Raw genomic sequence first — 17,569 nt, 5'->3', positions numbered from 1 at the left:
TCCAAAACATACAAAGCGGCCGCCTTTGCATATCTTTGAAAAGCTTACTTCTTAAGAGCCATGAACAGGCGTCACCCATAGTGCGAAGAAACGATGAATACTTGGCGAGAAGGCTAAATCTAATTCTAAGCCTCAAGAACCCTTTTTGGGGAATATTGACAACTTTCAGCTAGATAGGTTTTAGTGGCTCATGATAATGGTTGAAAAAGAAAATAAATATAAAAATAAAAAAGGGAATTTTATTGAAAGAAAATATGAAGAAACAAAAGCCTAGACTTTCAGGGGGAGAGTGTTTACAGAAAAAGATGATCCCCAATAGAGTCACTTCACCCCCTATTTATAGTGTTAGGGAGATAGTCTAATTTAACTAAATTCTAAAAAGATAAATACATTTAATTAAAGATAAATAGAGATAATTAAAATAAAATCCTAAAATTTAAATAATCCTAATAATTATCCTAATATAAATTATCCTAATATAAACAAAATGGAGTCTTATAGAATAAAATCTCTTCTTTTTGCGTTTTTAGTCTTGTGTCTTCCATGCTTGCACTTTTGGCACAATCTTTTTCCTGTGTCGCATATCAGCCCATTATGTCTCCAAATTCACACTTTTGTCCATTAATTTTGCTTTTGCCTCCAAATCAGTCCCTAAAAGATAAAAAGACATAAATAGCTCAAATTAGTAGGATCAAGCTCAGAATAAACACATGATTAATACATAAAAATACGTTATTCTAGAGCATTATCATTAGGAAGTTATGGGAGGGTAGTTCTAGATCTTTTCTTTCTCGCATGACAAATCTTGCTAATGGATTGAAAGTTTGGGGGAACAAAATTAAAAGTAAAATAGGGCGGAAAGTGAAGTGTTTGAATAGGCGATTGGAGAAGTTGAATAATGATGAGAATTCTGAGGAAAATTTGGGCAAGATTGTTGAGGTCAAACTTCACTTGAATATGGAATTGGACAAGGAGGAGAAATATTGGAAGCAAAAGGCAAAAGTTAATTGGTTGAAAATAGGGGACAAGAATACTTCATTTTTTCATAGATTTGCTTCCCAAAGAAGACAAGTGAATCGTATACGAGGTTTGCAACGAAGGGATGGATCTCTTACTACAAATGGATGGGAGGTAGAGAGCATTGCCCGTGGGTACTTTTCTGACCTCTTTGACTCTAGAGGAATTGGTGATTTGGAGCACATTCTTTCCGGGGTCTATTCATGTGTCTCTGACAACATGAATCAAAGCTTGACGACAACTTTCAAAGAGGCTAAAATTATTGAGGCATTAGAAAGTATAAGGCCTATAAAAGCCTCAGGTGCTGATGGTTTTCCAACAATTTTTTACCAAAAATTCTGGCACATTATTGGTAAGGATGTGAGTGGTTTTTGCTTAGATATTCTTAATAAAGGAAAACCTTTAGAGGATATTAACAAAACCCAATTGGTGCTGATTCCCAAAACGGCTATTCCTATAAATCTGATGAATTATCGCCCTATTAGTTTATACATAGTTATTTATAAGATTATTGCAAAAACTGTTGCTAATAGGCTTCAAAATGCTTTACATGAGTGTATTGATGATTCGCAGAGTGCTTTTGTTCTAGGGACACTCATTACAGACAATGTACTTTTGACTTATGAAGTACTTCACTCGTTTAAGAACAGCAGATATGGGAGAAAGGGTCTCACGGCTTTAAAACTTGATATGAGTAAGGCTTATGACAGAGTGGAGTGGCCTTTCATAAAAGGAATAATGTTAAAAATGGGTTTTGATGGGCGTTTCATTGATTTGATTTTACGCTGTGCGAGTTCTGCCTAATATTCCATCTTGATTAATTGGGAAGAAAGGAATTGTTTTAAGCCTTCTAGGGGTTTGCGCCAAGGGAATCCCTTAAGTCCTTATCTCTTTTTATTTTATTGTGAAGGACTTTCTGCACTAATGAGATTGGCTAGTCTGGACAAGAAAATTGTGAGGCTAAAGTTTGCAAGTCTGCCCCGCCTATCACCCATCTTATGTTTGCAGATGATTGCATCTTGTTCGGAGAGGTATCGAATCAGGGGATCAATACGCTGAAGGACATTCTTGCGGAGTATGAGGCTTGTTCGGGACAGTGTGTAAATTTTGAGAAATCCACGATTTTTTTCCAGTACTAATGTGAAGGATCATGACAAGAATATGGTTTTTCGAGCTCTTAATATTCGTTGTTCTACAGATATGGAGAGAGATCTTGGGCTTCCAAATTTGGTGGGTCATAAAAAAAAATTAGCTTTTCAAAATTTGAAAGATTGCATGAAGCAGAAAATCAACAATTGGAGTATAAGACATATTTCTCAAAGAGGTAAAGATGTAACACCCCTTACCCGTGTTTGACGTCGGAACAGGGTACTAGGCATTACCGGACTTAATCACTAATCATCGTATAAAAACCGATTCATAATTTCACTCTAATTTAAAACTTTTTCAAACACATTCAAACTGTTCCTTAAAAAGAGCTTACAAGACCCATATCATGCTTTAATTCAATCACACACATAGGCAAGCATGCACATTCATAAATTGCATCATTTAATTAATAACATAGTCAAGACTATCTACATTAAATGACTTTATACAATAAAGACCTTCAAATAACATAGGTCAGTATTTTAAGCCAATTCCTAAAAATTTAATAACAATTAAACGAGTCTCCATGCATCCCAAAGACTTAAAATACTTTAAAACATTTATATATCGATCAATAGTTTGATAGTGTGATTTAACCTCCGGTGACCTCCAACTCGAGCTAACATTTGCGACACTATAGGAAAAAGGAAATGAAGGGAGTAAACATTATAACTTAGTAAGTATGTAAATATTAATAAACAATACATTATCATACTTTAAACAAAGTCACAATATGTTCCCGGAATATTACCATCACAAACGCACATACTTTCACTATTACAATCATAAACAGGTTCAAAATAAGCTGTCTAGCAGAGTACCAGCAGCTAAATTATTTATTTCTAGAGCTACAGAACTCCAAATTACAAATCGTTAATTTTCCTTGAAACAATATTCACATATATTCAGAATTTTTTGGTCTAGATAATTAGTACAATTTATTCATTGAAATTACCCCTGTTTCACTACTTAGCTGTTTTGACCACTCTTCACTACGAATCAACTTTCTCCTCGTACAGAATTCAAAGGATGTTCTCGTTTATTTCATTTGAAACTAGACTCATTAAGGATTTCAAAATATAAATTATATCCCTAATTATTTTTAAAAATTTTTAATTATTTTTCAAGTCGAACAAGGGATCACGTAGTCATTCGAACGATCTCTCAAAACTTAAATATCTCATAATATAAAATTCCTTTGCTTGCTCTGTTTACATTATATGAAAATAGACTCATTAAGCTCTAATTTTATATCTCATTCGATCTCGATTCAATTTCTACTATTTTTGGTAAATTTTAGATTCACATCACGCAACTATTCAAAACAGTTTTATTGTCAATTTTGATCTTTCACACTTCAATTGTATTCATCACTTTCCCATAACAATCTTTCCAATTTCCAATCACATATCAAGCATATTGCTCATAAGTTACACACGTATATGCTTACACTTATCGTCACAAAGTCATACACAATTTCATTTAATCAATTTCCCGGTTGAGCGCTTGAATAATATGAGATCTGTGATGGTATCGCACACAGCCCACCTTTAAAATCGAAGCTCTCTTGTACACATAGTGGCCTTCACTTAGCACCACTCATGTGACCTAACTCAATTGTACACATAATTTTAGCTCTCTTCTACACATGATAAACACTTAGTACCACCCATGTGACCTAACCAGTTTATCTCATAGCTCTTTTGTCTACATGGTGTCCTTCACCTGGAACCACGCATGCGACCTAGCTACATATATCCCGTAGCTCTCTTCTCTACATGGTATACACATAGTATCACCCATGCGACCTAGCTACATCATAATGTCTCGTAGCTCTCTTGTACACATGATGTGCACTCAGCACCATACATGTGACCTAGCTACATACCATCTGTATCATTCAATCTTTCCGAAAGTTCAACCGAAATTTCTCTCTTTCTAATACTTGATTTCATACTTCCAATAGTCAATTATGATTCAAAAATCAGCTACAATACATAAAATATGCTGAAATACAAAAACATAATAAAGATAATGTATTATTTACATACAAACTTACATACTTTCTCATTTCCATGTCGAATTAATATTGAACATTTAAATCATCATTGAAACATGCATAAATTAATACTTATTATACATATGAACTTACCTCGATACTAAAACGGTCATTTTACCAACTTTCCCGATTTTCAATTTTTCTCCCATTCTAAATTCAAATCTCATTTTTCGGGATCTAAAACATCATATTTTACTTACTTAATTAATTTAATATTCAAAACAGTCCTTAACTCAAACTTTTACAAAATTATAATTTTACCTCTAAACTTTTATATATTTACACTTTTACCCTTAGGCTCGGGAATTAAAATTCACCCCTTATTCTTATGTTTTATAACATACTAATCATTTTTCCCTTCTATGACAACATCAAATTCTCACTCTAACACATAATTATGAACAATAATAAATTTTACCAATTAAGCCGTTTTATTCATTTTTGCTTAAAACCGCTTAGCAAAAGTTGTTTAACATAACTTCATCCTTGACATTCTACCATAAAAATCAAAATAAACACATTCCACCTATAAGTATTTTTCCAAATATGAACCCTAACTTAAATTATTACTAAAATAAGCTTAATCAAGTTACCGAGATTTCGAAATCGTAAAGAACTTGAAAAACGAAACTAGAATGGACTTACTATTGAGCTTGGAAAGCTTAAAAACCCTATCCATGTCTTCCCCCATGCTAATTTCAGTCTCCATGAAAAAGATGAGTCAATTTTGACTTTATTTTCCCTTTTTATTTCTTTTAATTACCAAATAACTAAAATACCTTTAAAATCTTTCTTTAAAATTTTATCCTATTCATGCCCTTTTTTGTCCAAACAAAATATAATGATCTAATTACCATTTAAGGACCTCCTCTTTAAACCCCCATTTCAATCAATTACTTATGAATTAGAACACATATTTTACAACTTATACAATTTAGTCCTAAAAGTCCAATTAAGCACTTTATTAGTAAAATTACTTAACGATATTTTTACACATTTTTTAATCAATAAATAAACCTTAAAACTTAATCAGAATAAATTTTTCAACTTCGAATTCGTGGTTCTAAAACCATCGTTCTGTTTAGACCCTAAATCGAGCTGTTACAACAACTTCTGCAAATAAGCCCTAATAGGCAAATTAAACATGCAATCTATAAAATTTCTTATCAATACTCTAACACATGCATCTAATAACTTGGTAAATCATAAAAATTAATCAAAATAAACTTTTCTATATCAAATTTGTAGTTTCACAACCAATATTCTATTTAAGCCCTATTTCCAAATGTTACAAAAGAAATTTTTATTAAAGCTGTTTTACAGGCTCTGCCCACTTATACGATGTCTTGTTTTCTTTTACAAAAACTCTTTGTTTACAGTTGGAAAATATAATGGGTTCATTTTGGTGGAGGAATAATCATGGCAAGAGAAGGATGCATTGGTGTGATTGAAGGTCTTTATGTGCGTTGAAAGAGGGAGGAGGCATGGGTTTTCGTCATTTGAGTTCTTTTAATATAGCTTTATTGGCCAACAGGAATGGCGTTTGTTACGATACCTTAATTCCTTACTAGCGCGTACTTTAAAAGCCAAATACTTTAAGGATTCTGATTTCTTAAACGCTAGATTGGGAAATTTACCTTCTTTTACCTAGCAAAGTCTATGGGCCACAAGGGGACTAGTTTTGAAGGGAATGGCATGGAAGATCGGGGATGGTCAGAAAGTTTCTATCTGGGAAGATGTTTGGATCCCTAGAAATGAAGAGGTCAGAGTCCAAAACATGAATAGTAATCCTAGAATTAATAAAGTGGCAAATCTGATTCATGCTGATTCTAGATAATAGAATTTTGAGTTGATTCATAGTACCTTCTCTATGCCAGTTGCAAAAAGAATTCTTTGCATTCCTCTTCCTTTGTTTGAGCAAGAAAATTCTCTCATCTGGAGGCGTGAGTTGTCTGGGGAGTACTCGGTTCGTATTGGTCACAAAATCCTTTTACATGAAGGACGAAACCAAATACAAGCAGATTACATACAACTTTACAAGAAACTATGGAAACTGGACCTACCTCCTAAAATTAAAATTACAGTTTGGAGACTTTTGTGTAACTATGTACCTACTTTCAGTAATCTACACTATCGAAGAATGTTGGATTCTCCTACGTGTCGGTGGTGTTAATCTGGAGCGGAGACAAAGGAGCATCTGTTTCGTGAATGCCCTTCTACAAAGGAAACATGGGAGCAGTTAAGTATTTTTTGGCCTATTTCCTATAAAACCTTAAATTTCAGAGACTGGATAAAAAGTACTTTTGAGTCCAGATCTATGGCTAACTGTAGAATGATAGCATGTGTTTTATGGGCGATTTGGACTTTTCGAAATAGATTTATTCATGAGGGGGAGATTAAATCAAGTGCTCAAATTGTTATTTTTGTGAACAACTATTCAAAGGAACTTGATGGTTTGCATTGTTGTGTACCTGAAAGAAGGGTGTATGTGGACAGATGGGTTGTACCGATGGGATCGAGGCTGAAAATAAACTTTGGCGCAGCTTTCAACAACCATAAAAAAAAGAATCATGCTCAGGATTAGTGGTGCGTAATAAGGAAGCTAGGATCATATGTTCAAAAACTGTAATGAACACAAACATACCGTCTGTATTTGCAGCAGAAACGGTTGCGTGTGTTCAGGCTCTGAATCTTGGGGTACAACTTGGTTTGAGAGAGGTGGAGGTTGAGGGAGACTCTTAGCCGGTAATCCGGAAGCTGCAAAAAAAGATGAATGATAGTTCTGAGATCTCAATTTATATCAATGATGCTTTGAAGCTGAGTTTAAGTTTCAGTTTATGTGTATTTCTCTTTACTAACAGGGAGGCTAACAAGGTAGCCCATTTTCTAGCATCTGAAGGAATTAAGAAAGGAGATTCTACTTATCTGTTGAATCTAGTCCCTTCTGGTGTTGCGGAGCTGGTGGCTGAAGATAAGCGATGGACGGAGGAGGCGAGAGAGTCAAGAAGGAGGGGAAATGAAGAGTTAGGTGGGAGTGTTTTCTGAAGAAATTGTTTTGCTGTGAGTTTCAAATTCTACAGGGTGTTATCTCCAAAGTGCTTTGGGGAAATGGGAAGATTTTTCTTATGGTGTAGATTGATGGACGTTTAAAGCTTCTGATTTGTTGGCCTTTCCCATGCATTTTTTTGTTGCTTTCAAGAGGGGTTTTCTTTTAATGGATTACAACTGGAGTGCCGAAGACTCTAGAGCTCCCATTGTCCTTTTGCTGGATTGTTTTCTTTTCGGGCCATTGTGTTTTATTTTGGTTTTCTACTGTTTTTCTGTTTGGGCTTCGGTTTCTTTTTGGGTTTCCTTTGTATTTGGTTTTTTGACTTTTGTTCTATTTGCTTTTGGTGTGGTTGTTAGGCCTGCTTTGAATAATATTCCAGTGAATATTTGTTTCAAAAAAAAAAAGATTATAGAAAGGAATTGAAATTGTTAAAATTAGAATTTTGAATATTTTACTTAAAAATATTACATAAACCAACATAACTAAAATTATAATATAAATTTATAATTATATAGATAAATTAAATCTTTAAATTGTTTTTTTTAATTTATAAGCCTTGCAAGTTAAAGCTTGATTAGAAAAATGTTGGATAAAATCATAATATTGTCATAACCTCACCAAATCAATGATATAACTTAAAAATATTTGTTGGATTTTTTATTTTTTATTTTGTTGCTGCACTTAAATTTTCTTTTTCCCCTTTTTGTTGAAGAAAGCAAAAGTTGACCATGATGCATGTGGATTTTATCTACCAATTATTCTTAAATGAAAATTATATTTAGGCATTTCAAATGCACTCCTAATGTATAGTTCAAATTAACTATTCAACCTTTACTACATCAAAATTTGTAATATTTGAATCTACATTTTCCTTTTTAAAAGTTTAATATATAAATTATTGTACCTATCATTTATTAATTATACATCTTTAATTTAAAGTAAACTCATGATCCACATAATAACATATAAATACAACAAATAATTAAATATAAATCATATAAAACTTCTAAAATAAAAATTATATTTGCGATTGATTTACACATCTTTAACATGAATAAATCATGGTTGATTCATGCACACCACAATAAAACTATTCTTATGATTCGAATCGATGATGTGGATATTTAGTATAAACATACAAACCATTAAGTCAAGAACGAGGTTTTTTTTTTTTAAAATTTCACTTAGATAAATTCTGACATATATATTGTCGTAACCATTTTTTTTTTGAAAAAAAAACGGGAATCGACTTGGATTTTGAAAATAAAAGAACGGGAGTCGCCACCAATCCTTTTTGACGAGGTGTGATCGGGTCACCTCATAAAAGTGGTTGTTTTTAATAAATAGTTTGGTTTATTTAAACAACAATTTTGGTCTACGAGAATCAAGAAAACAGGTTCGAGAGTCGGTTACGCACGAGGAAGGATTAGCACCCTCGATATGCCTAAAATTGGTACCTAGTTGATTAATTAGTGTCTTAGTGTCGAAAATTAAAAAAATTTGAAAGAATTTTAAAATACGATCCTTCTTTATAAAAAGCTCAAGTGTTAAAGACCCTCTCGTCTCAAAATATAAAATGTCACACCCAGTAAGTTAGGACACGACATCTTAAATTTTCGAGAGCGAGCTTGCCTTTTATGAAATCTATGTATTTTATTAAAAGGGTATTCGATTATTTAGAATAACGAGAGAAGTCGAAACCCGAGAAGTTAGGAATGCGTTCTCTCAATTCTCAAACACCGAATATTGCCTTTATTTCTAAACAAAATTCTTATTTCGAGATGACAAAATATCATGCCCGTAAGTTAGGGCACAACACTTCACATCTTCGAGAATAAGCATTTTCAAAACTCGTATAATGATTTAAAAGAGTATTCCGTTATTTAGGTTAAATGGGAAAAGTCGAAACCCAGTAAGTTAGGGCACGATTATTTGGACTACCTAATAACGGATTTTGCTCTTATGAAAGAATTGTTTTAATACATTGAACAAAAAGCAACGCGATTTATAATAAAATGTAAAAGCAAAATATAGCATTGATGTGTATAAGAATATAATAATGGTGCGACGATTGTCAAAACAATAACATGATCAAGCTGTAAAAGATGAAGTAAGATCAAGGCTAATAATATGCAATTATAAACAAATGATAAACATGGCAAAAATAAAAATAACAATGACAACGAAAACGATAACGATAATAATAATAATGTAAATAACAATAGTACGAAACGATAATAACGCATGGTATTTAAATATGATAGTAATAATGTGAATATGAAGTAGTAGGGAGCACATGTATGTAAAACATATAATACAGATTACAAATATGTATGCAATATTTATTAAAAATAGTAACAATAACAAAGACTTATAATAACGATATATAAACACATAAATGTATATATTAAAAATAATAATATGTGTACGTAGTATTAAAATACATAAAATGCGATATTAATGAGACATATATGCACACAAAATATATGTAATATATTAAAAGATTAGACAGAGTATACGTAAAAATATATATGTATATAAAATGTATGTAATGTAAGATATGTGCTTAATAGGGAATATAATATATATATATTTAATGAAAGCATATGTGACACACAAATACCTAAAACAATAGTATTAAGCTATTAATAATGCTATATAACATATATATATATACATGTATATAATGAAAATACGTACTACTATGTAATGATAATAGAAATACAAAGATAAAAGTATTAAATTAGAGTAATAATATATATATATATAAAACTACATATGTAAATGTGTATATGTACGTATAAAATGTATACTAATATATCATGATAATAGTGATAGTAATAATAATGTTAAAAAGATATAATATAATAGTAATATTAAAATAAGATAATTAAAATAATACTATACCTATAGAAAATGTATATACATACATATGCGACAAAATATATATTAATGGTAATAATAATAACCATATAGGTGATAATAATAACGATAATAATATTTAAAATATACATAAAAATAAAAAAGGTATGTATATATAATAATAACAATAGTATAGCAAAAATAATGATAATATGTTAATGAATATGGTAATAATAATAATAATAACAGTTAAAATAATGCTAAAAAAATAAAATAAAAAGTAAAAATAATATAAAAATCGACTAAATCACAAAGAAGGACTAAATTGAAACTAAAAGCAGGATTTTGGGGCCAATTCGAAGGAAATATAAAAAGGGCACCTATTTGAATACGCATATAATATCCAGGGCCAAAAGGAATTTACGAACCCTTAAAACGACGTCGCGGAGAGAGGATTAAATTACAAAAGCGTGATGAACTTTGAGGCCAATTTGAAAGAAATAAAAAAGCTGATTGCGAAACGTGTGAAAAGCGGAAGGACGCGCGTAATTAGACCATCGATGAAAGCGGATCCCGAGGAGGGTGAGCCGATTCTCGGGTCGAGGTTGGTTAAAGCGTCGTTTTGGGGCTTATGGGTGCCGACCAAAACGACGTCGTTTTATAACACCTATATAAGTTAAAAATCAGCCTTAAAAATCATTTCTACTGTCATTAAGAAAAAAAAAAACTAAGCTCTTCCTTTTCTTTGCGAGGTCCATATGCCGGCGAGGACTCGGCCATCGCTCCGCCAGTGGCTTCGCGCTCCTACCACGATTACAGTGGCGGAAATCGCCTCAGTATAAAATTTTTATTTTTATTTTTGTTTTATATATTTACTTAATGATGCATATTGTTTTGATAAACATAAATGATATGTATTAATAACGTTTCAAAGAAAGAGTAAGAGAAAGGGTAAAATGATGAACAAATAGAAAAACAGTAGATAGACCTTTAGATCAGCCTTCGAAATTCTTTGCTGCAAGTTCGTATTTTATTTACTAAACCTTTTGATGTGAATCTCTTTTTTCTTCTGAGAATCATAAAAAAAACCCCCTGTACAATGGTTTTGCTTGGCTTTTTATAGCCATTTCATTTCCTTTTTTTTTAATATCTATCTATTCTTCCATTGTTCTTTGCAGACAAATGGTAGTGGAGCAGAGGCGGTGGTGGAGGTGCCACTAGCATTGAGGCGATGGTTGGGTCGAAGACCCTAGGTGCGGCGCACCTAGGGTTTGAAATTCCTGTTGTTTTGCTCTAAAGGTTTGGGCTACATTATTTTGGGCCTATTGGGCTTGGGTTGTAATGGGTTTTGGGTAGGTTTGAGTTGGGTCCCAAAATTGGGCTTGTACAGCTGCCCCTCTTTGCTTGTTGTCGTGTAACGAGAACAGAGCAAAGACTTAAGAAAGACCAATTTTGCCCGGTTTCACTATGTCTGGACTTGTTTAGCGCTCATTTTCTCTGGGTAGCTTTATTCCAATCTTGTTTATTCGCTTCGCTTCACTGCTCTACTGCAACTCTATGGAGATAAGACATGTGACTTCAATCAATTCCACTGAAACTTCAAGGAGATCTGCTGTGGCTTTTAGCTGCTCCAACACCATTTCGGGAGAAGATATTTGATTTTCACTGTTAAGGCTTGTCATCTTTGATCTGTTCCCTCTTGCTAGGGTTTTAGATCTGTAAACTCAACTGTTACCCTCTTGCTTTGGGGTTTAAGGTTCCTCGTTTTCGATCTGTTCCACTCTTGCTTAGGAGATAAGATCGCAATTTAACTGTTACCCTCTTGCTTAGGGGTTTTAAGGTTCTTCGTCTTCGATCTGCTCCACTATTGCTTAGGAGATAAGATCGCAATTCAACCTGTTACCCTCTTGCTTAGGGGTTTTAAGGTTTTCGTCTTCGATCCGCTCCACTCTCGCTTAGGAGATAAGATCGCAATTCAACCTATTACCCTCTGCTCGGGGTTTAAGGTTCTTCGTCTTCGATCTGCTCCACTACTGCTTAGGGAGATAAGATCTGGAATTCAACCTATTACCCTACTGCTTAGGGGTTTAAGGCTTGTAAATTTAGCTTGTTACCCTACTGCTTAGGGGGTTAAAGCCCATCACTTTTGATCTGTTTCCCTACTACTTAGGGGATTAAGATCTGTAATTTGGTCTGTTACCCTACTGCTTAGGGGTTTAAGATCTTATGAACATCAGCTTGTTACCCTACTGCTTAGGGGGTTAAAGCTTGGTGGTTTGAATCTGCTTCACTGCATTCGAGGAGGCATGATTCGATGTATTTGATCTGCTCACTTGCAACTTCGGGAGGTGAGATCTGTGATTTTCACCTATTACCCTCTTCGCTTGGGGGTTAAGGCCCATCCTCTTTGATCTGTTTCCCTACTGCTTAGGGTGATAAGATCTACAAATTCACTGATTCTAGGGACATGACCTTTAGAATCAGTTCTATGTATTTATGCTTATGTCAAAGAATTGGGATGCTATGATTAAAATGAATCAAATGTTCCTAATTAGATGCACTTATGAATGATCTATGAATGTATGAGTGCAGCATGTTGTGAGCGTGAATCCCTGTTTAGGTTGCCATTGCTCTTTGTTCATCAAGGTTTCTTCACTGAAATGGTACCCTGTCTTCTTGTTCAGCTCAAATTTTGAACGGAAAACCCGAAGAGGTAGTCCCAATTTAAACTTTTTCTTCTCAAATGCTTCCAATCTTTGGGTTTGGTTAGTTCTAAATAATAGACCTGTTTCAGGTTCCTGTACTATTTAGAAACTTTCGGAGTAATGTGCAGAACTCTTTTTGCAAAAATGGTTTTAGTCCATTAATCATCATTTCAATGCAAAATGCTTGAAAAAGATTATAACAACGACAAAACTGAAATTTATCAGAAACAACATTTGAAGGGAATATATTAATCACAGTCAACAATCATTGCTAGAATACAAAATGGATAAAAGGGAATAGGTGCCCCAGATATCGCAGCGTGAGTTTCTCTGTACTGACTTCTTGAGGACTCCTTTTTTTGCCCAATATGTGTTTAGGGGATCTAGAGTACTCTTGCAGATGCCCCAAGATGTAACATCTCTTCTCCTTGTTAATTTAAGTACCATAAGACCATCGTATGCCCCATCTTTGATCAAAATTTGAATTGCCCTTTACGGGTTTTCAATTCAAAATCCCTTTGGTCTCAAGATGCTCTTTGCGAATTTTCACCCTGGCCTCTCCTTTTTTTTTTTTTTTTTTAGGCGAAGTATTTCTTAACCGAATCTGAATTCACGGGATTGGATAAGGTCTTGCCATCTATTTCAGCTAATATCAATGCTCCGCCAGAAAAGGCTTTCTTCACCACATAAGGCCCTTCCCAATTCGGCATCTATTTTCCTCTGAAGTCTTTTTGTATAGGCAGGATCTTTTTCAGTACTAGGTCTCCCTCGTGGAACTCTCTGGGACGAACCTTTTTGTCGTAAGCTCGCATCATTCGCTTTTGGTACATCTGACCATGGCGAATAGCCCGTAACCTCTTTTCTTCAATCAAATTCAACTGATCGTATCGGGACTGGATCCATTCTGCTTCGTCCAACTTTACCTCTGACAAAACTCTAAGGGAAGGGATCTCGACCTCGACAGGTAAAACTGCCTCCATTCCATAGACTAATGAGAAAGGCGTTGCCCCAGTAGAAGTTCGATAGGCGTTCGATAAGCATAGAGGCGAATGGTAGCTTCTCATGCCAATCTTTATAAGTTTCGTCATCTTTCCTACAATCTTCTTGATGTTCTTATTGGTCATTTCGATTGCACCGTTCATCTTGAGCGTCGGTGATGAGTTGTGGTGTCGATCTTGAACCGACCGCGGACATCCGCTATCATCTTTGTTGTTCAAATTCAATGCGTTGTCAGATATGATCCTTTCCGGCATTCCATATCGACAGATGATTTCCTTTTTCAGGAACTTGCTAACTGCTGATTTAGTGACATTGGCATATGAAGCGGCCTCCACCCATTTGGTGAAATAATCGATGACCACAAAGATGAAACGATGCCCATTTGAAGCTTTTGGTGAAATTGGCCTAATCACATCCATGCCCCACATCGAGAAAAGCCATGGTGAAGTCATGACATGCAGAGGTGAAGGAGGTACATTAATCTTGTCTCCATAGATTTGGCACTTATGACATCTTTTGGCGTAGTTAATACAGTCTCCTTCCATGGTGGACCAATAATAACCGAACCTCATAATTTACCTGGCCATTGTAAAACCATTAGCGTGTGTCCCGCAGATGCCCTCGTGGACTTCTTCCAAGATTTTCTTAGCCTCAATGGCGTCTACACATCTTAATAGTACCTGATCTTTCCTTCTTTTGTATAGGATCTCCCCATCTAAGACATAGCCACTGGCCAGTCTTCTTAACGTTCTCTTGTCGTTCTTAGTAGCTTGGTTGGGGTACTCACAATTCTTCACATATCGTAGGATATCGTGGTACCAAGGGTGATCATCATTTTCCTCTTCTTCAAGGTTGTAACAATGAGCCGGGGCCTCGTAAATGCTCATTTGGATCGGTTTCACATCTTCTGGTTGGTTCACCTTGATCATAGAAGCCAAAGTTGCTAGGGCGTCAGCCATCTGATTTTCTTCTCGTGGGAGGTAGTAGAAGACAATATCATCAAACTCTTTAATTAACTTAAGGATCATCCTCCGGTAATTGATCAATTTGGGGTCTCTTGTCTCCCATTCACCCTTGAGTTGATAAATCACTAGGGCAGAATCTCCATATACCTCTAACACCTTGATTTTACGTTCTATGGCCGCACGTATTCCCATGATGCATGCTTCATATTCTGCCATATTGTTCGTGCAGTCAAAATCCAATTTACTAGTGAATGGATAATGATCTCCGTTCGGGGACACGAATCGCCCCGATTCCTATTACCACGGCATTTGATGCCCGTCAAAGTTTAGCTTCAAGGATGACCTTCTTGAGGGTCTTCTTGGTGGTTGCTATGCACATTAGATCTTCATTTGGGAAATCAAAGTTCGAGGCTCGTAGTCCTCTAGGCCCTATTGCTAGGAAATCGCTATCGCACTCCCTTTTACTACCTTCGGTTCACATAGACTATATCGAACTCGAAAGTAGAATTTTCCATCGAGCCATTCTCCCATTCAAGGCCGTCGACTCCATCAAGTATTTCAGGGGATCCATTTTAGAGATCAGCCAAGTGGTATGGTACAACATGTATTGTCTCAGTCTTCGAGTTGTCCAAATCAAAGCACAGCACAACTTTTCGATGAACAAGTATCTCGTCTCACACTCAGCAAACTTTTTACTGAGGTAATATATCGCTCTTTCTTTCCTTCCCGATTCATCGTGTTGGCCAAGCACGCATCCCATAGAATTTTCAAATACCGTCAAATACAGTATCAATGGCTTATCTGGATTAGGTGGTGTCAACACTGGGGCATTAGACAAATATTGCTTAACTTTGTCGAAAGTCTTCTGGCATTCCTCGTCCCAACCACCAGGGTTGTGTTTCTTAAGGAGACGGAATATGGGGTCACATTTCTCAGTTAGTTGTGAAATAAACCGAGCGATGTAATTTAATCTTCCTAGGAATCCTCGAACTTCCTTTTGAGTACGTGGTGGAGGTAACTCTTGTATGGCTTTGACTTTATCTGGGTCAATCTCAATCCCTTTTTCACTAACTACGAATCCAAGTAGTTTTCCAGACCTGGCTCCAAAGGTACACTTCGCTGGATTGAGTTTCAGCTGGAATTTTCTCAACCTCAAAAATAATTTCCTCAAGACTTGCACATGCTCCTCTTCAGTCCGAGATTTGGCGATCATGTCGTCAACATAGACTTCAATTTCTTTATGCATCATATCATGAAATAGGCTTACCATGGCTCTCTGATATGTTGCTCCCGCATTTTTCAATCTGAACGACATTACTTTATAGCATAAGGTTCCTCATATGGTCACAAATGTGGTTTTATTCATGTCTTCAGGATGCATTTTGATCTGATTGTACCCCGAGAAACCATCCATGAAGGAGAAAAGTGAGTAACCTGCCGTGTTGTCCACTAAGGTGTCGATATGAGGCAATGGGAAATTATCTTTCTGGTGGCCTTGTTTAAGTCCCCGTAGTCTACACACATCCGTACTTTCCCATCTTTTTTAGGGGACGGGACGATGTTGGCTACCCATTCGAGTACTTAACTACTTGTAAGAAACCAGCATCAAATTGCTTCTTGACCTCCTCTTTTATTTTCAACAGAACATCGGGCGCATCCTTGAAGCTTTTCTTTGAACGGCTTGCATTCTTCTTTGATGGGGAACTGTGTACCACAAGGTCGATCTTAGCCGGGCATATCCCGATATGACCATGCAAAGACATCCTTGAACTCTTGGAGTAACTCAATAAGGTCCAGCTTTGTCTCTGTGGTGATGCAAGCTCCGATCTTTACTTCTCTCCTTTCTAGTTCATCTCCCAAGTTCACGACCTCTACGGTCTCTTTGTGGGGTAAAATTTGTTTCTCCTCGTGTTCCACCATCCTTAACAAGTCAGGGGACAAGTTACAGTCTCCGTCATCTTCAAAGTTCTGAGATCCTTCTAGACACATATCCCGCTCAAAAGGAGACTCTGAATGAGTAGCAACGTCATTCACATCATTGATATCTGAAGACCTGTTGCAGTACGAAGGAAGATACAAAGAACAAGAGAATCTAAGAACAAAGATGTGTATGGTATGATGAACGAAAAATATTTGCATGGAATAAGTCTAAAGGATGCATTTTATTGAAATAAGCCTATTTCACAAAATGACACTTCTTACTCCTAGGCCTAGAGCAATAAGTGTGTTTTGGACATTACTCTGAGTTAGTTCTAAAGACTATAGGAATCTCTTCCACAGTCCAATTATTCAGAACACTTCCCGGCTCATAGGGGCGAATGCCCGACAAATTCTCTACCCCAGTTCCTTCTTCATATATGGCGTTGATGTCCAAACTCTCCATCATTCCTTCCAAGATTTCCTTTCCCGACGTCTTCCACTCGGAGCGAATGAACCCTCCAGATACAAAAGTCTTCGATATATGGGGGAAGATCATTGGTTCCCATTCGATTTCTCCCCCGCTCGATCGCGCTTTCCTTATTTCTTGCTTCTTCTCAAGTTTCTTTTTCTTTTGTCTTGTATCTGGCTTGAATCCTAAGCCAAAGCGGTCCCGTTTATCTGTGGGCATAGGTACTTTAACCCTTCCTTGTAGGCTTCTTCCAAGTCCTTTCCCTGGCAAAGCTCCCTTCCTAACCATCAATTGTAGTCCCATTTTTGTGGTTTTGGAAAGTCTGGGTGTCGGGACTTTATTTTCTTCGACAACAAAGGTCGCATTTACAAATTC

At 35.6% G+C, this 17,569-nt stretch overlaps 1 long non-coding RNA gene across 2 annotated transcripts; it reads right to left on the bottom strand.

Annotated features, from left to right (window-relative positions):
• Positions 1–2,551: 2,551 nt before the first annotated feature.
• On the bottom strand, positions 2,552–7,489 carry LOC128289390 (uncharacterized). 2 transcript variants are annotated; one of them, XR_008279040.1, is made up of 4 exons: positions 6,870–7,488; positions 6,697–6,768; positions 6,089–6,441; positions 2,552–2,800 (listed from the first exon to the last, which is right to left on the bottom strand). It is a non-coding gene; the product is annotated as an uncharacterized LOC128289390 (long non-coding RNA). The 2 variants fall into 2 exon arrangements; XR_008279039.1 differs by having other exon boundaries at positions 6,697–7,489.
• Positions 7,490–17,569: the final 10,080 nt, after the last annotated feature.

This window comes from Gossypium arboreum, chromosome 2, assembly GCF_025698485.1.
Source record: "Gossypium arboreum isolate Shixiya-1 chromosome 2, ASM2569848v2, whole genome shotgun sequence".
Taxonomy (NCBI): Eukaryota; Viridiplantae; Streptophyta; class Magnoliopsida; order Malvales; family Malvaceae; genus Gossypium; species Gossypium arboreum.
Note: the sequence above shows the minus strand (reverse complement) of the source record. Positions and strands in the feature narration are given on the sequence as shown.